The 25,637-nt window shown below is 46.0% G+C and overlaps 1 protein-coding gene across 8 annotated transcripts in view; it reads left to right on the top strand.

Moving 5' to 3' along the window:
- The window catches only part of LOC106737870 (uncharacterized), a 101,829-nt gene that overhangs the window by 5,519 nt on the left and 70,673 nt on the right, over positions 1-25,637 (top strand). For 2 of the 8 annotated variants that reach the window (XM_059732180.1, XM_019494418.2), the window contains exons 2-3: positions 6,816-7,010; positions 7,134-7,378. The exons of 3 other annotated variants lie outside the window; for them this stretch is intronic. The gene's annotated coding sequence lies outside the window, so the exon portion shown is untranslated. The remainder of the gene's footprint in view (positions 1-6,815; positions 7,011-7,133; positions 7,379-25,637) is intronic. 3 more of the 8 variants (XM_019494419.2, XM_019494420.2, XM_019494417.2) reach the window with 3 other exon arrangements.

Here is a 25,637-nt window from a genome sequence, read left to right as displayed (position 1 = left end):
CATATACGATTAATCTTCAGTAAATGTCCCAATTTTAGATAGTTATTTCATTCTTAGGTGGGGGTCAGTTTCAGTGCTGATTTGTTCTTTTTCCCAAGCCAAATGTCCTTATTTTGGTTGTCTCCCTTCTTGTCTGACTTTGGTCATCCAGACAAAGTATGTTCAGACTTTTTCTTTTTCTCTACCAAGACTGGATTCTGGTCAAAGTGACCCTCATATCATCTCTTGTTGCTGAGCTGCAGCTTTCCAGCTCAGTTGAAACCAAGGTTAAATTGGCCAGCTCAAAGACTCGTACTAAACGATGTTAAGAGAAGGAAAACCCAGGCCCACAGGCCTCTGGGTCCCAACATGGTACATGTCCCATGGGTTGGCCACCATTGAAATAAAGCATGAAATCCAGGCCTCCTTTTCCATACAGTTGTCCCAAAAATTCTATCCAGTGAAATAGGTTTGATTTGAGTGATACTATCAGAACAGGGGAATAATCCTTACCAAAGCCTGCAGTGATTAGTTATCATTCTAAAATGTCAGCTCTGGCTATATCCATTTGTTTGTCCAGTGTCAAAATCTTTTGGGACTCGAGAGCTCTAGGTTCAGTTTCTCTTGCTTTGCTACAGATTCCCCGTGTGGCCATGGGTAAGCCACTTAATCCACTTACGTCCTGGTGCCAGGTTGGCCAAGGAATCCCTTCATAAACTGTCTTGTTTTATGTTAGAGTTTTGTAACAAGGGGCACAAGACAAGAGAGTACCAAGCCCCAAATTTGAGCATTGACGTTGAATATGAAAGGAAAATAAGTCTGGGCTCCTAAGGGATCATAATTGTATTGAAGCTACCCGAAGTACCAATAATTCCTCCAGCTGGGGTGACATATCTGAGGAAACTTCAGCCATTGCCACTTTTGGGCTGTGGCTACTAGAGATGTGGAAAAGCTATGACTACTAGTGGGAGAACCAGAATTCATCATGGAAATACTTGAGCTTGGCCATCAAGCTGACCTTCTGTGTTGACTAGCCTATGTGTGGGGTTTAGAAGAGGATGGTTCTTCTGGGGAAAGGTAATTGGATGCTGAGGAGAGAAGAACAGATGTAAGAAAGACAGTGGATAGGCTGAACTTAAACCTATGAGACTGGTCTGACTAGCTTTGCTCGCAATAAAGCAATGATGAATCAAAGCTTGGTGTACAGGAGTCTCAAAAGTGCTGTTGGCCTCAAGATGAAATATGGCTCAGGCAGCACTCAGTCCCAGACTAGGAGGGATTCTCACTGATCACTTGGATGAGCACAATATATAGCTTCATTGCAGTGATTCATGCCTTAACACGGGTCCAGCTGTATCTATATTTATGGTCCCAAAGAACTACTATTTTTGACATTCTGCTTTGTAAAAGCTCTGACTCTTGCCAGGGATTCAAGAAACAGAGAGAGCTTCCTGAGTCTGAATGGCCTAGGGCAGAGATGTGCCTGCTGCACTAGCCAGGAGAGCTAATCACACTGCAGCTATGTTGGAGCACAGTCAGCTGGGAGCAGAATTGGTACTACAAAGGGCTTTAAATCACTGTATTTGATTTTCAAGTTACAGCAATAAAGAAGAGGTGGTGAAAAATATAGCAGACCCCTTTGTGAAAGGAGGATTTGTTTTATTATCCGACAAGTCATCTCTTTGAAAGGATTCTCAATTAATTCTTCCCTGCCAAAGTTCCCCTTTCATAGTAGAAACTGTCTGTTCTCTGCCTGGGTAATGGTCAAATCTGCTAAAAAGGGTCCCCCCGATCAAGGGTCTATTGGATTCTGCTCTCAGCCCTGCCACTGACTTTTTGTGTGGCATTTAAGTGTCACAGGAGCAGCAGTAGCCTTCAGTTGAGGTCATTGTCTTGCGGAATAAGAAGCAAGGGGAAGAACAAAGATTTTTCTTTTTTTGCAAACGAATGTTTCCATAATATGCACCACGCACGGGGTGTAGATTTACAATTTGGATTCTGGGTTTCCTTCGTGTTGTGAGGATTTGACACTGCATAAGTGTGACTGGGGTGCTCCATTTCTGTCCTACCTGGCTTTGTACTGGGAGTACTGGGCTCTGTGAGGAAATGGAAACAAATTGTCTCTTGTACCAAAGAGCACTTCATCTATAGAATCACAGGGTTGAAAAGGATGACAAGGTCCCTCTAGTCCAACCTCTTGCAGAGATTTGCTATTCCTAAACCATGCCAAATGGAGGCCTGTCCAGCCTTTTGTTGAAAACCCCAATGAAAGAGATTTCATGTCTACCCTAGGCAGCTTGTTCCATTGCCCTGTGGTTTTTACAGGTTTCCTGGAATTTGATCTAATTCTACTTTGCTGTAGTTTAAGCCCATGGTCATATGCCCTGCCATTTGTATCAAGGGAGAACAATTTTTCCTCTCGGTATGGGAGCTTTGCAACTATTTGAAAAACCATCATGCCCACTTAATATCATTTTTCCAAACTAAACATTGCTAGTTCTTTCAATCCACGATAGGGCTTTCAGCCAAAGACTGCTACAGCTGTAAGTGCTAGTAGTTGGGCTGCTCACCTTGCTTAACACAGCATAACAGAGACAATATTCAGGTCATAATAAGAGATAACAGAAAGGTCTTTTCCTGAATTTGCTGGTTCCTGTGACAGAAGGAATCAATTCTACATTGGGTCGCACAGTAGGGAGTCCCAAAATAACTCCTAGCTGTGGCTATGACAGTGCCTCTCCCAAACACCTCTCGCCACTCATGAGAAACCCTTTAGCTACTTTCACTTGAGACCTAAGGACTCCTCAGAGTCCTCCAGCTCTTGCTCATGAGCCTTTCAGAGGCATTCAAAAGTTTCTAAAAAATGCTTTCCAAGTTTAAAAGCAGAAGAGAAAGTATTCTCAACAGAACTTTTCATCTCCTAAACTCTTCTCTCTTCTAATGGCTTTGTTTGTGCAGGGCCCTTCAGGCAGGGGGTGGGAGACAAGAGCAGACCTGCATACTCTTAAAGCCATATGCATTTTGAGAAGATCCATTATGTAGGTATTAATTGTTCAGAGTCCAGACCTGAAAGGAATCAAGGACTGCAACACAGCGTATGCTGGGCTGTTCTGTGAAAATAACAACAACAATGAGGCTAACTTGAAATAATTTTCCCCGCTCTAGAAATTAGCAAGGCTAAAAATAAGCCTTTCTGCTGTCTGCCTAGATACCTCTCTCCCACGCAGTGCCATATAGGCTTTGTGCAGTCACTGGGGCCAGGAGTTACAGGAACAAAGAAATTCCTGCACATGGATGCATTTGTCTTGTGTTTCAAAAGTGTTCTTTCTGCATCAATTTTGTGTTTCTGAGCTATAAGTGTAGAGAGGCTTTGAATGCACAGGCCATCTATTCTAGTGAGAAATGCCACTAGTGAAAAATACGCCATCTATTCTAGTGAGGGGCTGCTTTGGTTGTTCTTTCTATAACGTTTTCAGGGGAGATGGTACCACTTGCAGCTGTTAATGATGAGGTGACGAAAGAGGGACAGGTCTCACATCTCTGGTGATCGAGTAGCCTATAAAGTCATGGCATTAGTATTCCAGAGTGAATTAATGCAGAACCAAGGCTTTGTGCACCAGACAACAGAAATCCATTTATAGGGTCAATTATAGCAGAGAAAGCAGCTTGCAAAGAAAGACAGTGCAAGTATCAATAATAATCTCTCACCTTGAGGAACTAAGCTAAGCATTGATGTATTTCTGAAGAGAAAACCCAAGGAGGAATCCACTTAAATATTAATCCTATTCTGATAGCCATAGTTCAGGAAATGTAAAAGGATGTTAGAAGTAGCCTGATGTTTTATATTTTAACTTTTGGGCCTTTTTGTAGAGTGTGCAGCCATCTTCTTCCTTTTGTGATGATTTAATAGCTCAGGTGCCTTGTGGAATAAGTGCAATTGAATATAATAAAATTCAGATGTAACATAAACCTTCTTTACTCAAAATGGAAGAACATATCCTCAGCTGGTGCAGAAATGTTGGATTTATAGCAACTGAAAATCTTGTCCTGAATCTCTAGGCTTTTTTTTTTTTAATCCTCAAAGTGTGAAAGTCAGACACTTGATCTTTCCTTCCCTGTGTTTGTATAAAACTAATCTTTATGCTTTCATATGCACTGAGCCGTGTTGCTATTAATCAGTTTGGCTATTAGTTCAGACCTGGGGTAATAGCAATTTAACACTTTCATTTTTCCTACAATTTCTGCTAGATAGATTATTTATGATGATTGTCAAGAAACACTTGAACACCATGTTAGGCATAAAACACTTTTAAATTTAATTTCCCTTTCTCCTTGGTGCCTCTTTGCTTCCCTGGTCACATCAGGTCATGGGTGGCCAGGTCTAGGGTCCAGAGGCTGAGTGGGGTCAGGAGGAATAAGGAGAATCCAGGTATGAGCTGCTTCTTCCAGGTCAGAGGTTTATACAGCAGGGAATGAAGGGTCAATTTAACCTGGCTGGACACTCCAGTGGCAGGGAGTGAGTGGGTGGCTAGACCCAAATGGAGGTTTCTGGCCAGCTTTGCTCAGGCTGGATGGTCAGCTGTAAAGGTAGCAGACTGAAGTGAGGGGCTGGGGCTCTGGATTTGAGGCCATGACTTGATACCTTGATGCTCCCTGGTCCCCATTCTCATGGAAGTGTGATGCACCGCGCATTTTTTCTGTGATACAGACAGTCCCCTTTAGTTTGTGTCTTCAGAATTACCTTGTCTTTGGTGTTTGTTCTGCTTCTTGCCTTTAAGATTTTTATGTGATTATAATCCAGCTTCTCTTCCCTCTTTTTTTACTTTTTGAGGCAAGATGAAATGAATTGTACCTATTTCACTAAAGGCTCAGTCCTAAACATATTTCACTTGGTCCAATAGAAAGCTTTGCAAGTAATGCTTTAAACAGATAAATACCTGTTCCAAACCAGACAGGTGAGGCAGAGGAGTTCTTTATCAACCACAGTAACCTTTTCTTCTGCTATGTTTTTGCTTTAATATAATTTTGGTCTGCAAAGCGCTGGTCTTGGCTCTTTATCCCCTTTCTCCATACCCTGAATGCTATTTTTATTCTGTCCGGCGGTTTCAACTGAGACAACTAACCACTCTTTCTTCTAGTAATCAGCCATGGTCTCCAAAACAGAGCTCAAATGACCCCCAAAGTAAATGTAAAACCAAAGAAGTGATGGCTGATGTTGTGGAGGGGGCAAAGATAAAGGGAAAAGCCTGAAGAATACTTGACTTGGGAAAAATTAACTCCTCTTTGTGGGCAGGGTTGGCTGCCTTTCACTAACAGGTGGCTGAATGAACATGGTGGCTGGAGGCAGCAATCGTTAAATATTCTAGCACTAGATGACAAATTCTCATAGAAAACTTAGTGGGATGTATACATTTCCATGACAATATCATTTTTGGCATACTGGGTGGACCAGATAGTGAAATTTTCTTTGAGGGCTCAATCTGATTTACCAGGTGTAGGTTGCTGACCACTGGAAATAGCTATATTCCTCTCTCCCAGGCCCTGGAGTAGAAGGGTGCTCTGAAAACATACCTTCCAAAGTTCCTCCCTCCCTAGGGGTTTTGGCTAGTGCATTTATCTAGCTACTTTTCTCACTAATTTTTTCTTACTTCTCCCAATCCCTGGGAGGCCTGCCCCTCCTAATCCTGTCCTAACTGCCCTACAGGGTTTGACAGCACCTTGTGGAGCTGTGACCAGACTGACTCCATTGTATTTGAAGTCCTGCAAAGACAGGAAGGGGGCAGCAAGTCTTTCATGAGCAAATGAGCCAGAGACCAAGCAGAACAAGGGAGCAGAGGCTGGGAAAGAAGCCTTGTTGTTTTGTTGCTATTGCCTAGTTTGCCGTTCTTGTGGGACTTGTTTACAGTGTCGGGACCCAGGGCAGCCGGCCAGCAGCTCTCCCTGACTCCCACCCGGGCAGATAAGGGTCCGGGGCCTTAGAAGGCCGTCAGGCGGGTACTTGTGACGCTTGGAGTGGAATTAATTAGGCGGATGCTTATCGGTTGCAAAGCAAGATTATTTACTCATGCCGTCAAGGTGGTGAATAGCGGAGGTCAGAGATACTTGGTTAGTTACAGCTTAAGGTTCGTAGGTCATATGTTGGTCTGCATAAGAGTGCTTTGGCCGGGCAGATAAACGGAGAAAAAAGTCGGGCCAGCAGGTCGTTGATTTACGTCTGATAAGGTCGAGACGGGGGAGACTGACAAGCGATCAATTTGTCAGTTTTTCTCACGCGTACGTTCAGAGGTTTTTTCAGGTGTATGTGCAGAGGTCTCCCGTTCTTCACAGAAGTGAAGACGGGTTTTATTTGTGTAATAGCCAATTGCTTTTCGCCACGTCATAAATTTAATTAGAATCGCCAATTATCTAGTGGTCTTTGCTAGGGTGTTATCTCACAGGGTTACTCCCTGTTTTTTCTGACCAGTTATAATGATTTATGTACAGCACAGAAGGCTAAGTTTTATCTCTGTGTCGCAGCAATACATTTCTTTCTGACATGCGCAGCAAAAAAAAGTGGTTACTATCATTATTGTTAACCTAGTGCAGAAAGAAACTGTTTTGAATGGTTTTACTTGTTTGTGACATGGGCACTACTTAATTTGGTTGTGACATACAGTAATTCACTATGAAAAAAACATGAGGGATTTGGAAGTGATCTGATAAAGGCCATTTTAAAGTTTCTGCAGGGTAATAATTACCTTGTCTCTCAAGGTGCCTTTGAAGATTAACATTTGCAGGCTAATAACTTAGGGCAGAGATTTTACTCTCTATTTAATTTGTCCAAACACTCTTTCTAGATTAGTGTATCCCTATGTTGCTTTAATACGTGGAGAAGATGCACAAATGCAAGCACCTGTTTTCTCAGAGAGATGAGGTCCCCCTCTTTTGGAAGAAGATCGTGGGGTTTTATTTCTGTCCACATCCTATCCAGCCTCAGCACGGTTCTCGAGGAGTGCCTTCCTTCAGCACTATTCATTTCTCATAGTGATAAGGTAATATCAGGAATGCACATTACTGATACAATCTCTACGTCCGTGGGGGCATTTAAATGGTGTCAGCCATCAGAGCATGGCACTGATTTTCATTTGCATTATTTTATACTAATTTATTTACAGGAAGAAACAGAATGCTGTTAATCTTCAAGGAAACTTCAGCACTGTAAGCACAGAGACTACTTGATACTTTTCTAATTTCAAGTCAAGAATTTTGGAGGGACAAACCTAAAACTAAGTTTGCTTGAAAATCACAACAAAGAAGGGGCAAGCTCAAGTTATGGGTGGCTGCCATAGCAAAATAAAACACTACTACTCATTGACCTTCTGGAACAGTTTTAACTTAAAGGTCTTCAGGCATTCTCCAGGTGAGGTTATGTTTCTTATTTTATGGACAGGGAAACTTCATAGGATTTTAAGTGACACTTTGCCCAAGGTTACACAGGCCAGCCGGTTTGTGGAAGAGTGGGAACTAGAACAGTCACATTTCAATTATTGACTCTAGGCTCTAACTAGTATGCTATCTGCTTCCCTGGTGGGAATAGCCAAGAAGACCAGCAGTCAAAGAACATCCACACATAGCTATCTTGTAATAGGGTTGGGACTTACAATTGGCAATGAGCACAGCATTATCTCTTATTAAGCTGATAAAAGGGGAACAGCTGCAGTGAATACTTGGTGAAGGAACCACTGTGAAGTATTCAGCCAGTATCGCTTCCATCAGTCTCTGGCTGGGTTTGGGACTTTCATCAGACATGCGTGACTAGTACCTAACCCGCTAGGATCCTACCACAGAAATGACTGGCATCCATCTTGGTTGAGTCAGACAGCTGTTTTATTGAGACAAGCTGGTTTAATGTTACATCTGTGAATTCAGACTGTGGGCTTTCTACCTAGGGGTTCCTGAAATTTCATCCAAAATGTCGATCAAAATGGAGCTGGAAAAAGCCTCGGGTTAAAAGGAAAGAAAAAGCAGCAATTACTGGAATTGCATCCAGTTTGATGCATGCTCTTTTTGTTTCTTTCTTTTACATTTAAGCCCATCAGCAATAGCTTTAAAAGGCAGTAAAGAGGGAAAGAAAGAAACAGGCTGCTTTTTTTTTTTCTCTCTGAGTAGCTCCTTTTTGAATGATGAAATGGAATCCAGTGGATACTGACTTTTTTCAACATGACCAAATTGGATGGATTTAGTAATAACAAAAACAGATAAAGCCTCCCAGCTTGACTTTCTTTTGAGGACAACTTTTAATTTCACCTCCCTGGAACCAAGTGAGTCTTGTTTCTATAGGACCCAGCATGTTAGGGGTACCAGGGCAATTTTTTAAAATTGCTACTTTCCCTGTGGCTTTGAAACATAACAGCAGCAAGATGAGTTCTGGTTCTCTGACAGCCACATACTTGAGGTGTGCCATGGCTGTATTTTTGGCTCTGCTGCTGATTTGCTATCTGTGGTAGACATGGATCCTGTACCTCCTGACACAGGAGGTACACGGTCCCACTAGGGGGAATGCCATACTGGATCTGGTATTGGCAACAGGGGATGACATGATAGGGGACCTCCAGATCGGTAGCTATCTGGGAGACAGTGATCACCTAACAATAGAATTCAACATAAGACGTCGAGTGGGTAAGGTAACTAGTAGGGTGAAAGTGCTAGACTTTAGGAAAGCTGATCTCAATGCACTCAGGCGATTAGTCAAGGAAGCACTGCAGAGTAGGAGTTTTGAAGGGATGGGAGCCCAAGAAGGGTGGCTGTGCCTTAAGGAAACGATCCTTCGGGCACAAGGCAAGACGATCCCGATGCGAGGCAAAAAAGGGAAAGGGGCCAGGAGGCTTCCCTGGCTGACCACAGAAATCCAGGGCAGCCTAAGGGCCAAAAGGGGAGCACATAAAAAGTGGAAACAGGGTGAGATCACTAAAGATGAATATACCTCCTCTGCTCGTGCTTGTAGGGAGGCAGTTAGGCGGGCCAAAGCTACCATGGAGCTGAGGATGGCAACCCAAGTAAAAGACAACAAGAAATTGTTTTTTAGATATATTGTGAGTAAAAGGAAGGCCCAGGTAGGAATAGGACCGCTGCTAAATGGGCAGAAACAATTGGTGACAGACAGGGGGGACAAGGCTGAACTCCTCAACGAGTTCTTTGCCTCAGTGTTCCTAAGTGAGGGGCACGACAAGTCTCTCACTGGGGTTGTAGAGAGGCAGCAGCAAGGCGCCAGACTTCCATACGTAGACCCTGAGGTGGTGCAGAGTCACTTGGAAGAACTGGATGCCTTTAAGTCGGCAGGCCCGGATGGGCTCCATCCCAGGGTGCTGAAGGCACTGGCCGACATCATTGCAGAGCCACTGGCGGGAATATTCGAACGCTCGTGGTGCACGAGCCAAGTCCCGGAGGACTGGAAAAGGGCTAACGTGGTCCTCATTTTCAAGAAGGGGAGGAAGGAGGACCCGGGCAACTATAGGCCAGTCAGTCTCACCTCCATCCTTGGCAAAGTCTTTGAAAAAATTATGAAGGCACACATTTGTGAGAGCCCGGCAGGGCAAATTATGCTGAGGGGAAACCAGCACGGGTTCATGGCAGGCAGATCGTGCCTGACCAATCTAGTCTCTTTCTATGACCAGGTTACGAAACGCCTGGACACAGGAGGAGGGGTGGATGTCGTATACTTAGACTTCAGGAAGGCCTTCGATACGGTATCCCACCCCATACTGGTGAACAAGTTAAGAGGCTGTGACTTGGATGACTACACAGTCCGGTGGGTGGCGAATTGGCTAGAGGGCCGCACCCAAAGAGTCGTGGTGGATGGGTCGGTCTCGACCTAGAAGGGTGTGGGCAGTGGAGTCCCGCAGGGCTTGGTCCTTGGACCGATACTCTTTAATGTCTTCATCAGTGACTTGGACGAGGGAGTCAAATGTACTCTGTCCAAGTTTGCAGATGACACAAAGCTATGGGGAGAAGTGGACACGCTGGAGGGCAGGGAACAGCTGCAGGCAGACCTGGATAGGTTGGACAAGTGGGCAGAAAACAACAGGATGCAGTTCAACAAGGAGAAATGCAAAGTGCTGCACCTAGGGAGGAAAAATGTCCAGCACACCTACAGCCTAGGGAATGACCTGCTGGGTGGCACAGAAGTGGAAAGGGACCTTGGAGTCCTAGTGGACTCCAAGATGAACATGAGCCGGCAGTGTGACGAAGCCATCAGAAAAGCCAATGGCACTTTATCGTGCATCAGCAGATGCATGACGAATAGGTCCAGGGAGGTGATACTTCCCCTCTATCGGGCACTGGTCAGACCGCAGCTGGAGTACTGCGTGCAATTCTGGGTGCCACACTTCAAGAAGGATGCGGATAACCTGGAGAGGGTCCAGAGAAGGGCAACTCATATGGTCAAGGGCCTGCAGACCAAGCCCTACGAAGAGAGACTAGAGAAACTGAACCTTTTCAGCCTCCGCAAGAGAAGGTTGAGAGGCGACCTTGTGGCTGCCTATAAGTTCATCACGGGGGCACAGAAGGGAATTGGTGAGGATTTATTCACCAAGGCGCCCCTGGGGGTTACAAGAAACAATGGCCACAAGCTAGCAGAGAGCAGATTTAGATTGGACATTAGGAAGAACTTCTTCACAGTTCGAGTGGCCAAGGTCTGGAACGGGCTCCCAAGGGAGGTGGTGCTCTCCCCTACCCTGGGGGTCTTCAGGAGGAGGTTAGATGAGTATCTAGCTGGGGTCATCTAGACCCAGCACTCTTTCCTGCTTATGCAGGGGGTCGGACTTGATGATCTATTGAGGTCCCTTCCGACCCTAACATCTATGAATCTATGGATTCCCTACTTGTGTATAGAGGAGAAATCCTAGATCAGAAGCATGTTGTGCTTGGAAATGAGACAAACAAAATTAAGACATACCCCCCCCCAGCCCAGCTCAAGACTCTGGAGGAAGCTTAATTATGATGTGTTATGCTCCTGTCTAATTACTGCACTCTGTCCCTCATCCATCCTAGCCAACGTTTCTTCCCATTCGCAGCCAGCATGTGGCTCATCCCTAAGACAAACTGGCAAAGCAACATCTCCTTCTGGGCAGTTCTGTTTCAGGTACCCTGCCTTCCTTCTCCTTTAGCTGCATTCTTTTTTCTATTATTTTTTCTTGGTATAAAACCTTGACTCAAACCACTGCCGCCTAGGTAGGAACCTTGAGGAGCATTGGTCAGTACAGCCCTGCCAAAAAGATCTTTGCTCTACTTAGTCCAAAGCACAGCTCCCAGTGTCTTCACAGCAAGCTCATCCTGAATAAGGAGACAGGATTATATCACAATCTTCAATACCTGCTCTGGAAAATTAGCATTTTCTAGGCAACTATACGTTAGAGAACAGGGCTGTCCCACGTGTGAGCAGTGGGGGCTGCCTGCCATACTGGTCCACCCCCAGGGATGGGGAAAGGAAGAGAAAGCTGGAAGAGGGAGGGGAGCCTGGAGACCCTGGGTATGGCAGCGACAGCAGGAATGATGGGGAGAGCAGCCCCAGGGCAAGAGTGTATGGACTACAATTTTAACCCCTCATAGTCCACCAGTTGGACAGCCCTACGTTAGAGGATGGTGTACGATTTCTGGACACCACAGAAAGAGGCTATATAAACTGGAATCCTTAGTTTCCCTTAGTTAGTGGTGGCCTCGCATATTGACCTATGCCAGCCTGCTGTGCTTATAACTATAGTGTGTCAGATGGACATGAGGAATCACAATTGGCTGCAGCCACCAAAGAGCTACTCCCCTTTCAAGGAATCGCTTCATGCCTGTGAATTCCAGAGGCAGGTCGAATTGTAACCAGGTGTCTTCCAGTTTCCATCAAGTATTTGATGTCTGGGGTCTGAGTCATGCCAAAAACCACATGGAGCCTTCTCTCTAGCAATACTTGTTCATTCAGCTGGCAAGTATTAGAATAGATTAAATTGGCTAGGCTTTACTATCTAAATACTGACACTGAGCCCAGGGACAGTAATGCTGACAGGATGAGGCTGGGAGTGGAGAGGGTCAGAAGCCAACAACTCTGGAGCAAAAGCTCCAGGCGGAGTCTGGAACAAGGAGTCAGCACGTAGGAATTGGGAATGGGGAACCTAGGATTTACCAGAAGGAACCAGGAACATGGAATCAGAAGCTCTGGGTTAGCGAGACAGGTATCTGTTCTGTTGAATAGCCTACTGGGCACTGCAAGAGCAGCTGCTTATAAGCAGGCAGCCATGCCCATGCAGACAACTAGGGCCATCTGGAAGTAGGCCACTGACAGCTAGACACAACCAGGGCCAGCTTAGGGCCAGCTGGCCTGTCTGCTGCCCTGACTTGTGACGATATCTAAATTAAAGACATTTTGAATAACAGTGAAACATGATCTAATCTGTTTACAGAAAATATTGTCAACAGAGAAAAGGCAAATTCATTATTATTTGACAAAATATTTCCCTTGCTCTAATATGTACATGGGAACAGATGCATTGCCAAACCCAACTAGATCCAAGGGACTGTTTGGCACTCCACCAGTGTCCAGTTGCAGCTGATTCCAAGAAACACGTGAGAAACATTCAGTGGGCAATTATAGAATAATCTGTAAACAGAGAGAGTTTTTTTCACAGCTCTTCATAACTTAATGAATGGCTTATGCCTTGATGCACGAGCCTTTATAATAAAGATTTAAAGCCCCAGAGTATTGGCATGGATAGAAATTCTCATAATCCATATAAATGTTCCATTTTTTTAATCCTGACAGTCTCTTGGCTGCACTAATTTTTTGTGTCGGTGAGTTCCACAGGCTACTTATACATGTTTAAAGGACATAAGGAGAAAGGGTTTGGCATTTAAGGTAGATAAGTATGGAAAGAATAGTGCTATATTTTCCCATGTGCAAAGAGCAAAGTGTTCAGACTCAGTCTGGGTTACTTTCACTTGAGAATAAAGGAAAACTGTCATGTCTCCAGGAGGGAGAATCTGAGTACATCTCTCGCTCCACAAATCCACCATATTGAATCCCCTCACACTCTTGCACACTGGCACACAGAAGCACAGTCATAGACTTACAGTTTCTGCATCAGGATGTAAGAAATAATGCAAAAAAGCTGCAGGCTTTATTGCTTAAAGCAAGACCTCCTTGCAAATTTAGCATCTCTAATGTGCAGAAGCTCACAATATACTACTTAGCAGCGGCTAGATTCCCCCCATGAGAGCTGGAAGAACCCTCGGTGCCCAAAGCAGGGTACACAGCCAGGAGGGGAGATCTCGGAGTGACACGGACAATGCTGGTGGGGCCTCTGATTGAGCAAAGGGCTCTGAGGTCCGGTCGATGGCTTCTTGAAGAAAACTGTAAGTTGCTGGTAGAGTTGGGTCCTGCAGGGGAGGCATTCTGGAAATAAGGTAACCCCCCCCACCCCCCTCCCCCAGGGAAGCCCCGGGTGGAAGTTTCCCTCCCAGCTAGACCCATAGAAGGGGAAGCGCCTCTTACTAGCTGGGATCCAAGGTTAAAAGTGCCTTATCATGTAAAACTGCACCTCATATTTCGTATAATTGTTATCATAATTATGAATATGTTGTACAAAATGTTATGGAATTGGGTTAGTTTGGTATAATGGGTTTTTGGCTTACTGTATTGTAAATATTTATCTGTATACCTTTGATGTTGTTAAAAAGATATTGCTAAGAATATTTTTGGAAAGTTTTCTTTTGCTACCTATTAGAATATCTATCTATCTATCTATCTATCTATCTATCTATCTATCTAGTTATTACTTCTTATTCTCTCTCTCTCTATATATATACACATATATATATATATATAGAATAAGAAGTAATACATATATTATAATTCAGTGAACTAAATAGTTAAGAGCATTGGCATGGAGCTGACTCTATAGAGAAAAGAGGGACCCGCGCTCAAATCGCTGGTGTCCCTCCCACAGCACTGTCGCCTGCCTCATCTATCCCTTCCAACTGAGGGCGGGCACACCCTTGGGTGTTCCTGGGTTACAATGAACACTCTGCAAATAGCAAATGCTGATCTGAGCTGGATTGACCCAGCGACCTAAAAATTGAAGCGTCTGTAGTGGGTGTGTCTACACATTCATTAATGTGCATTAAATTTAGTACTTCCATTGTGAGGTATTAGAAAAAGGCACGTTAGCTTATTTTAATGCCCATTAGCAAAAGTGCACAGTTTTTTGTGAGATGCTTTAATGTACATTAAAATAGACTGGTGCACGTAAAGTACATGTGTAGATGCACCCAGTGTGTCCCAGCCTTTATCTTTTCACACTGGGCAGCATCTCTAGTTGGCAGGGTTCATAAAATGTTTCCTTCAGTTTATTTTAATGCCAGTCCAGTAACACCCAGCTTTATCTGTCTAATTACTTTTTGAGTCAAGGAGAACAGTAATTGTTTTTTTTTATGGGTTTGAGCAAGCAATTATTTTTTCCTTTGAGTACTCCCCCTTCTCTCAGTGGGGATGAGACACCAGAATTCATCAGCATTGGCCCTGCTGACCTTCTGAATTATTTTGCATGGCTAGGAGGACAGGTCACTCTTTGCTACTGTGCTCTAGACCATAGAGGCAAAATCCTGCTCTGCTCATGACTTCTGGGGAAACCCCTCCAGCTCCAGACAAGCACTTCAGCTACTTTGTGCTAAGCCCATACACAGGGCTGCTTTTTTGGGTCTAATTACCATGCAATGATCCTGATTCTCCATCACCCTGCATGGCAAGTTGCCATTTACACCTGTACAAAGCAGGAGCAGTAGGGAATCAGACCATGTGTATATAATCCTATTAATGTAAAGGTAGCCAGTTACATTAAATAAAATGACTTCTACCTGCTGAGAATCCATCCCAAGAGTCATTTATGTAGGCAAAGGTTCTCATTGGAGTTAGCCCCACATTCAGTGTCCAATAATAAACCAACAGTTGTGAATAGGATCCTGGGCTTTGAGAGTTTATGTTTTAATAACTCATTTAGTTGGTCCAGTAAAATATTTTTCATTACTCATGACCTCCGTATAATGACAGAAGGTATGGTTTGGATGTAGCAACCATTTCCAGGAGACATCAGGACTAATCTGGTTCTGCTTGGAGTTGTTTCCCTACTACTAAATCCCTTCCCCCTCATCCCTCACTTCCTTTAGGAAGATTTGAAGAGCACAAATAGGCTTTGCAGTATGACACGAAGGTCAACAGAATAGGACCGTGATTTTCAGAAGCCTATATCAAAGTAACTATGTGGCCTGGCCTTCAGGAGATTGGCAACCAGCAGATGCTATTGAAGTCAATAGGTACTATCGACTTCAGTAGTTGTTGCTCAGCACTTTTGAAAGTCAGGCAACTTATTAGGTGGCTAAATAGGGGCTTTGTAAGCCCAGGCATCTTGTTTTGAGAATTTTAGCATTGGTCTTTAGTTACCTAAAACTAGAAGTGAATTCTGCAGCTCAGAACTATCAAGAAATTCATGCAGCCTGGTACATTTATTCTCTAAGCTTTCCCTGGTCCCCGTTTTGACCCACCTGCTTGTCTCACTCACCTCTTTGGCCTTATCTCCTGGATTATAAATTCTTTGGAGCAGGCATGGTCATCTCTTCTGTGTTTGTACAGCATACAACACAAGGGATGAAACCCAGGATCTTTGGCATGACTATGATATAATGTCTCATATGCATTCTTACTTTCAGGGAAAATAACCAAGGGCTCAGCTCTCTCTCCTTATGTTTTGGTCATACCATGAGAACAGCATATTGTACCTTTAATAGGATGCTGTACTACTTATAACTTTCCTGGAATCTCAGAGTGTACAATGCTAGTGGGAAAGGAGATTTTGGAGATAATGTCTTCTCTCGTTACTAGTCACAAGTGAAAAGTGAATGAAAAAGCAAGCTCTAGAATAGGAGGGTATTTTGGGAGCAGCACAGACTGCTTGTTGCGGAAGTTTTTTCAAAATTCCATTAGCCTGTCACATAAAATCTAAAAGGTTAGAAAAAACCTTGGGCTTTGCTTATTTTACTTGGTGTTAGATTTTCAGGGAGTCTCTCATGTGATTTTGTTACCAGAAGTAGCTTGAGTTTGAGACCGCAGTAATTCTTTTAAAGGTGGGGAGGAGATTCTTTCATAGGAAAAAACCTCTCCGGGACATGATCCTGCCTCAGCGTGTAACTCTCACTGCTTCTGGGGACATCTTGCAGCAGTGAGTGTTGACCCCTCTGAGGAACAGTTAATTTATGCACATTCGGTTCTAGCACACAGTTTGAGACGCTTCACTAACTTGAGCCTTTGGGTTTGTGTTGCTGAGAAATGCATGCTCTGTGGCTTTCAGAGATGATTAAATTTTAAACAGCTCCTGCAAAAAAATGGTTTTGTTTTTGTGTGTTAATCTTTTACAGTGGAGATAAAGTTCAAAAATCTCTGCTTGTTCTCTTACATGAGAAAAGTAGAAGGCAAGTATATTTGCACCTTAGAGACTAACTGCCTTGTAAGAAATGTAGGTCTTATCAAACATTAGGGCTGTGTGAGGCTTCGGACCACGCTTCGGAACCAGAAAAGATTCAGACACTTCGGATGCCAAAGTAGCATGTTCGAATTGAAGCGCTGGCTTCTTTAGGCTTTCTGAATCGGTTCGGAGCTTCTGAACTGATTCGGAAAAACTTCAGATGCTTCAGAGGGCTGTCTGTGTGGGGAAAGAGACAGTTAGAAGAGGGAGAGGGAGCCAGGGGGAGGGAGCAGAGGGGGAAGACTGACATGTCTAGGTGGCCAGGGAGAAGGATTTCTCTGGCTGCCTTTCCAATGACAGTGTCTGGGGGGCGAGACCTAAAAACAGCATAAAAACCTCTGTTTGCAGGCGTGCTGTGCCTTTTGTAAGCTTGTTCTGTCTTGGGAACTGCATGGAAAAGGTACTGTAGCAGACAGGCAGCTTGGCCTGGCTTGCTTTAGTCAGCAGTTGAACTTGCCTGCTCCTTTTTGTTGTTAGAAAGGATTGGGTATGATTTAGCTTGGCTTAGCATCTCTTACTACTATTCAATTAATTTATTTCAATTTATATTTGCTTTTTTTTTTTTTTTGCAAACTTTGAAAAAAGAAAGCTGTGTTTTCCTTGCCAGCATGATCCATCACTGCGCAGGGAGGCGCGCGCGCACACACACACACACACACACACACATAATATTCACCCATAGAAGAAGAAAAATCAGATATTCATGGAGAAGAAGACAGACAGCACACATTTTTTACATAGCTCTTAACACTTCTTGTTACTGAAGCAAACAATCAAAGAAAAGTCCAGTGCACTCATGCAACAGAGGGAATAAAACACACAACACATAAGGAGTGACACACGCACACAGACCTTTTGCAGCACAGGAAAGATTAATATGAAGTGTGCTGGAAAGGCAGGTGCCAGGTCTTCTGGCAGGAGAGGGAGAGGGGGTAGGGGGAGAGCTAGAGCTTCAAGTCCCCCCACCCCCCAACATAGATGCATCCTCTTCCCAAGCAGCCATGACATCAGTGCTGTCAGTGGAAGCAAGGAGGTGGGGGCAGTATCTGTACCTGACATCCCTGCACTTGCATCACCTCCCCTCAGTCCAGAAGTAGGCACCAGCAGGGAAATCACTGTCTCCTTCACCCCAATGTCATCTCTCAACATGAGCCTCTCACTGCCAGAGGAGGAGCTGGAGCTGGAACCAGGGATGCTGAGCGTGTTGGCTCAAGCAATTCTGGGGACTGAGGGGGGAATCAAAGTTTGTGTTCCACACCCCTCATATTTCTCCTAGACCCAGGTATCCTCCAGAAAGCAGCACCTTGGAGAAGGTTGAGGTTGTGGAGGCAAGTGTCTCAGCTGAGGCAGTTCCTCGTGCTGTTGAGCCTCAGCCTGCTGAGGAGTGGGATAAGGCAGGATCCTCACCCTCAACCCAGAAGCGGGCAAGTAGCATAATGTGGGAGCATTTTGAGCTGGCAGATGATCCCAGGTTTGCAGTCTGCCAGCACTGCTGACGGCACATCAGCCGTGGCAAGAATGCAAGACACTTTTCTGCCACAGCAATTCTGATGCATCTGAGGAGGCAACACCCCCTTGCCCTTCTTCCTGCTCAGCCTGGCACCAGTGTGAGTGTGCTGAAAGGGAAGTCCCTTGCTCGCTCCTAAGTCCCCTTCCCCTGCAAAGCAGAGGCAGGCCACCCTGGACCAGTGGGGGAAAGGTGGATGGAAAGGGGGGTGTGTTCCCAAGGCGAGTGAGATCACCCAGAGCATTGGGGAGATGCTTGCTCTGGATAGCCAGCCCTTCTCCCTAGTTGAGTGGCCAGGGTTCAGGTGGCTCATAGCACTTCTGGCCCCATATTACAAAGTGCCCGCATGCACCACCTTTAGCAGGACAGTGGTACCCTCCCTGTATGAGGCATGCAGGGAGTACTTGAGGGAGGAGCTGCACAAGGCAGGGCCGCAGGTAGCCTTGCACTTCACCTCCGACATCTGGAGTGGCTGGGGTGGCAATCACACCTACCTCTCTCTCACAGGGCGCTGGTGCAATCAGTCAGGCCATTGATGGTCTCTACTGCAAGCCGAGATGCTAGATGATTCCCACACGACAAGGGAGATCATGAAGGCCATGAATCACATGGTGCAGGGGTGGCTCATTGGGCAGGCTGAGCTCACCCATGGGTTCATGGTCACCGACCATGGGGCCAGTATGGTGAAAGCTGTCTGTGATGCCAACTTTGTTGGCATCCACTGTGGCACACAGGCTGTACCTCATAGTGAGGGATGCCGGTGACAGCGCCACCACCACTACTGCTACAAGCAAGCTGATTTTGAAATGCAGGAAGGTGGCGGGGTACTTCCACTGCAGCATCAAGGGGGGGCAAGATGCTGCAGGAGAAACAGGCAGAGCTGAGCATCCTGCAGCACAAAATCATGCAGGATGTGGAGACTCGGTGGAACTCCACCTACCTGATGCTTGAAAGGCTGGTGGAGCAACAGAAGGCCATCCGTGGGATGGCCTTTCTTGGGGAAATTGGGATCAGTGGCCCCCTGAACAGAGCTGAGTGGGGTACCACCTCCCCCATCTTGGTGGTCCTCAAGCCCTTCCTTGAGGTCACCTAGACCCTTAGCGCTGGTGATGCCCTCCTCAGCCAAGTGATCCCCCTAGTGAGGGAACTGGGGAACCAAATGGAGAAGTTCCAGGGGAACAATGTTCCTGGCTGGGGCAGGCTGCTGTCACCAGATGTGCAGACACTGGTGAGGTGGCTGAAGGAGGGCATCAGGAGATGGCTGGATCCCTTGCGGTCCAGTATGGTCCACATGATGGCAGGCATGTGTGACCTGAGGATGAAGGGGAGCATGTGCACTAGCAGCACCAAAACCCTCGATCACTGGATGTAGGTGCTGGTCAACAAAGTCATGGAGGCTGAAGTACAGAGGCGAGGGGATGTGGAAGAGGGGAGTCCACTTTCCCGTGCCAGTACTCCCAGCACCAGCCAGTCGCCTCCACACCAGCCACTGGCATGGCTTCAATGCTGGGGTCCAAATGCACCAGACCCCAGCCTTGGGCAGGTAGTGCCGAGGCTTTGGTGGACACCTATCTTGCTTAGGATGTGGAGCCACTGGACTGTGACCCCTTGGCCTCCTGGGCAAGCCGCAGTCAGATGTGGCAGGATCTGGCCACGGTTGCCTGGCAGCACCTGTCCTGTCCACCGAGTAGTGTTCCAAGCGAGAGGGTGTTCAGCATTGCTGGGGACGTTGTGACGCCCCACCGCACCTGCTTGGATCCTACATTGGTGGAGCAGCTCATGTTCCTAAAGTGAACCTCCTGCTGCTGGGATTCCCCAAGCTCCACCTGCAGACAGACTGAGTGCCACCCTCCTCACTCCCTCTGCACCAATTTCCTTTTTGGGGATTTTGAAAATCCAAGTAATGCCCTGCTCTCAGCTGGAGGGGGCACTAACTGCATCACCAGCCAGCAGGCGAAGAACATGTCCCTGCTGAGCTCATTCTCCTGCCAGCTCGAACTTGGGGGTATGGGATTGGGGCTATGGGGAAGAAGGAGGCCCCAGGTCCTGGGCACGACCACTAAAACTGCACCCTGCCAGGGTAGGGAGGCCTGGTGGGACTGCTGGCGGTGCAGCAGCCCCGTAAATGCCAGGACCAACAATCCCCTGGTGAAACGCAGGGAGGAGGCACCATAACCTCCAGCTAATGCATACACACACACAGTCCTGGCTGGGAAATGCCCAGACCTGTCACATCTTTGACAGGCCTGACACTTGCTGGTTGCAGTACAGTTGTGAGGCTCCCGGTGAGCTTAGCTTAGCTGCCTGGGATGCCAGCTTTAGGGTTGAAAACCCCTTTATCAGGGTGAGGAAGTACCTGCAGTTGGTTCTGGGTGGAAGGAATAGTAAAGAAATCAGAGGCTGGCCTGGCCTGCAATGAAGGCAAGAAAGCCAGTCAGTGAAAATGGAAATGAAGGCACCAGGGGGTGAGGGACAGACTGGGGTAGGGGGGAAAGGGGGATGTAGCAGTGCAGAGGTGCCTGAGGAGTCAGATGTCCAGCAGGTCGCAGTGTGCCAGAACTCCACTGTCTATATTGAGTCCATGAGTTTCTGTACCTGCTACCTAGGAGGCTGATGAAGTGCAGTTCATAGGCCCAGCTCTGAAAAGGGGTTTGTACATTCAAACAAGCACCTAACCTCATCACCAGGACTGAAGCCAACTTCCTACAGCTCAAAATACAAAACCTGGCAACTATCTCCAGTACCCCCACAAACTGCACACCAGAAGCATCTGTTTTCCTGAAAGCCTGGATAATTAGGGAGATTACAGGATTGCAACATAAGAGAACCAGGGAACATTTGTACAGTGTTTTTGTACCTAATTATCAATTCTGTGATGTCTGACCTGAGCAACTGAAAACTTTAGGCACTTTAAAAGTTCATCTGGCAAATTACTTTGATGTAATGAAGTAAATTGTTTGGGTTATGCTTCCAGAAATGAGAAAGGACTGAAACTTTTTTAATTTGAGTCGTTAATTGTGTTATCTGTGTTATCACGTCCAAGCCTGTCAGCCCAACTTCTGTCTGGTGGCAGAGTAGGTAGTTCTCTGGGTTTTTACACTCTGGAGATTGAGCCAGTCATCACTGAAAGTGTCAGGAGTCAGTCTGGCATCAGTGCTCACTGATTTCAAGTACCTCCATATACTGTCTGGCACTATGTTAACATTCCCAGCGTTGCACCTCTGCAGAACGGGGGAAGTAGAAGAGTGGCACTGACTGCCATGGATGGAGGTTAGAAACTTGCCTATTGGCTTTACAGGTACTGGCTATTATTCCTCACTCCAGTGCATGCTGGAGTAGCCACTCTCCCTTTGTGCGTGGTAGGCTGTAGCTTAGTTCATCTTGGTTTGCAGCTAGATGCTGCTGACCCACATTTTGGAGGTCACAGTCAAAGTGAGGACACCAGCAGCGTGAGTTGAGAGATCATACCAGAAAGGGAGAAGCGCTTTTATTAGGGAAACGTATTTGATTGCAAGACAATCCAAATAGGTGAGGTTTAAGGCTGGAATTTCTGCTGGTGAATTTCTGTAGCTTTTTTTTAGTTGATTGGGCTTTGGGTAACAGGGACATTGTATTCTTCTTGCAGGACATGGAAACAGCCAGTAAGCACCTGGACACAGTGCCAGCACCTCACTGAGGGACCTGTCTTGGTTTTCAGTATTGGTTATCTCTAATTTGTGCTAAATAAAACTTCGTATGTGACCTCAGTGTAATGAATCGAGCAAGCCTAGAACTATAGTTTGGAGTGGAGTGAGCTGCTCCATTTCCAAGGATTCTGGTTTTCTCTGTGTAAAAATCACAAATTCTCTGATAACTTGCAAATTCTCTAATTAAAACACCCAAATCTGTGTATTCCCATGGTTTAAAGTGAAACACCACTACGCACACACACTCACACGTATGTGTGTGTGTGTGTGTATATATGTGTGTGTAAGTGCGTGTGTGTGTGTGTAAGTGTGTGTGTGTGTATGTATAAGTGTGTATATATAGGTATGAGTTGAACACATTGTTTTATTGATATACTTACAATTTTAAAGCAATTTGGAAGCCTACCAGTGCCTCAATCACTATAATAAATTATAAATACCTATACATTTTGGCATTTGATTTAGGGTTTTTTTATCATGGAAAATCAGAGCTCCCCCAGCCCCCTTCATTCACCAGGATGCAGGTCCAACTGGGGCTGTCTGTTCCCTCCCCCCATCTGCTTTGTGGTGCTGAGCAGCCTTAGTATACCAGTGCCCTGCCCATGCCATTGCCCCTTGCTCTCAGGCCACAGCCCTCCCAGTCCTGCTGGTGCCCCTCACTCCCCACACACAGCCTCCCATCACCTAGCCCTGCTGGAGGGGCCCCCAGCTGTGCCCAAGCCCCAGCTGCTGCCCATGGGAGGTGGTGGCAGGTGCTGTGGCCAGACCAGAGGATGAGGCCCAGCTCCCCCACCCCCACAGGCAGCATGGCTGGAATGGAGCCCATGAGAGGGGGGCAGGTATGAGTTGCCCACTATGGGCTCGGGCTCCCCACCCTGATGCCCTCCCTCTGGGGACTCCATGGCGCAGCAGGTGGGACCCCGCATGGCAGGGCAGAGTGGAGCAGGGAAGCTTGTCCCACCACCAGAAGCCCCACACTGCCACCTGGCAGCAACAGGGATGGCAGCACAGAGTTTTTCTCCTTAAAATCCATTTTTTCTCCTTTTAAAGAGAAAATCTGGGTTTTTCCACTTAAAATGAGACCATCTGGGTTGTACCATGTTTTTCCATGGTGAATGTAAAACCCAGATCCCAGTCCATTTTCTCAGTTAAGGGGTCCTTCATGTGCCCTTAGGACTGTCTAATATTAGTGTGCTCCCCCAAGATTGCTCCCTGTTCCCTGGGCCGCTCTGGCAGCATGCAGCCCCCTCACTTCCCCTCTGTCCCCTGGGCAGAGCTGGCAGTGTGTGTCTACTTCCTCATGCCCTCTCTAGGCGCATGGCAGTGTGACAAGAAGGCAGCTAGAGAAGCCTGCAGGCCACACATGAACTGCTCACAGGCTTTGCTGGTTCCTTGTGTGCTGCATGCAGCTTGCAGGCCTGCAGTCAAACAGCCCTAAAGTAAAGGCGTGGACTCGCCTCCAAAAGATATGCAAGTCTAATTATTTAATGAGATCTTCTCATACCCTTATTCTGCTTCCTTTTAGGTATCTCCTTCCCATCTGTCCTTTCCTCCCTCACCCTTGCTTTCTTTCTCTGTTCTCCTAGATAAATCAGTTCTACTGACAGGTCTAAAAGGAGCCCTTTACTGCATTTCTGTGTAGCAATGGGGACATCAAGTGGCCACTGTTAATCATGGTGGATGAATATTGTTTTCAATCCTCAATTCCTTTGGAAAATGTACAGTATCCTGTTTCTGACATGTGATCAAAGTGATAGCAATAAAGGCCACAGGAATACCAATGCAGATTAACTATCTTTTCTTTCCCAGTCATTGTTCCAAATGAGGGTTAATAGATCTTGCTTCCTTTTCTCTCTCAGTTCTACACAGAACATCTGCCTTCTGGAATGGCACAAAAATAGCAAAAATACCAGGTGGATTGTGTTGTAACATTTCACAGTGTAGTAGTTTGGCACCTTAGATGTATTGTTTTCAGATGGGGGTGTAAACGAGGGATATAACTAGTAGGGCTGTGCAAAGCTTTGGATCACAATTTGGATTCAGAGATAATTCAGATGCTGAATCTATGAATCTGAATTGAATCGCTGGAAGCTTTAGGCTTCCTGAATTGATTCAGAGCTTCTGAATCGATCCGGAAAAGATTCAGTGATTTGGCCGTAGAGTATAATGGGGAATCAATGAAATACCTATAACTTTGTTGTCTTTTGGCTGATTCAGATGAAATGTGCAGGGATGGTAGCCTCTGCTGGGAGCATGATGCATGCCAAGCTTTAAGATAATATTCACAGCTGTTTCTGGGAAACCACACCTCAAATCCTGAAAGCAAAACTCATGTCGTGTGTGTTAAGTCACAGTGGGGTGAAAACTGCAGGGCAGGTTGCTCTTGCTGAAGCCACAAAGCCTGCCAAGTTTCAAGGAGATAGGTGCAGGGGTTTCTGGGAAACTGCACCTCAAACTGCTGACAAGCAAAACTCATGACATAGGTGATCTTGTGTGTGTGTTAAGCCACAGTGGGGTGACAGCTACAGGCATGCTAGCCCCTGCTGAGGCCACGAAGCCTGCCAGCTGTCAAGGAGATAGGTACAGGGGCATCTGGGTTCTGGGGTCCTGCACCTCTAGCTGCTGACAGGCAAAACTCGTGTCATGGGCGCTTGGGAGATGTGGAGCCGGCCGGGCACTCTGTGTATTTCCCCAACACCTCCCTCCTCACAGCGAGAGTGTCGGGCCGGGAGCACATGAAACCTAAGTGACTCTAGTAGCCCTTAAGGGAAGCCGCACATGGAGGTGCCAGGTGGGCTCTCCATGTATTTCCCCAATACCTTATCTGCTCCCTCAGCTCCCAGCCAGCTTCCACCCCAGCCCTGCCCCGCAACCCCCCAGACCCCTGAAAGCCCCACTGACCAGTTCACAGGCTCCAGGAGGAAAGCGAGCCTGACCTAGGCCTTGCAACTGTCCCTCCGGGCAGGGTTGGGGCTTTTCTGCCCTTTTTGCAAACTGCTCTTGCTGGCTGGACCTCAGCCAGCCTGAATAGCTCTTTCCAAAAGGGGGGAATCTGTGGGTTTCTCTGCTAAAAGAGAAAATCCATGTTTTCTCTGATATAACCAGGAAGTCTGTGGTTTTCTCTGTTTTTCCATGGGAAATGGTGATAACTTATGGTTGCTGCCACACTACTGGCAATATTGTACTGCTGCAGCAGCAGCTTTTCCCCCCACCCCAAGTGTGTACCCAGGGCACCTTCCCTAGTCACCTCACCCCAGTTTGCTGTTATAACCTAGTGTTACTGTTTGCTTTATAACAGAAATAAACTGGATTGAGTGACTTGTACTGCATTTGGATTTGAGCCTCCAAATGAACGGACTCCCTCAAATAACATGATTTAAAAACATATATTGGGCTAGAATCTAAGTTAATTTAAATCAGTGAAGTTCCACTGAAGTCAAGTTTGGGAATGCAGATTTCCATTGATTGAACAAAACCATAGGCAGTAAGTATGAAAAAAGAGTCTCAATCATAGTTCCAGTGGGTGAGACTCACTATGGCAATATTATTTTCAGTATCTCCAGATGGTTTTTTTTTAAATATAGAAAGATGTTTTTGCTGAAGAAAATATTTTAACTATACTGTTTTAAAACAGAACTTTGATTCTGTTTTCTGCAGATCAGCCTCATTAAAACAAAGCAAGATACTGAGACTGGATGACTTAAGAACTGGTAATAGGACAAGGAGACTGTCATCTCTAGGTTGCTAGTTTAAATGCACTCTGTCTTGGTTGTGACTCAGAGCTTTTGCTGTCTAATAGATACTGGTATTTCATAGCTTCTCTGAAGGAAGTTATAAATTTCAGTCCCATTTGTGTTGACATATGAAATCTTCACCACTGTTGTCATTGCTTGTCTCTTACTTGACAGTCACAGCAGTGCCAAAGGGTGA

Source organism: Alligator mississippiensis, chromosome 8 (genome assembly GCF_030867095.1).
Source record: "Alligator mississippiensis isolate rAllMis1 chromosome 8, rAllMis1, whole genome shotgun sequence".
Taxonomy (NCBI): domain Eukaryota; kingdom Metazoa; phylum Chordata; order Crocodylia; family Alligatoridae; genus Alligator; species Alligator mississippiensis.
This window is presented reverse-complemented; position numbering and strand designations above follow the sequence as displayed.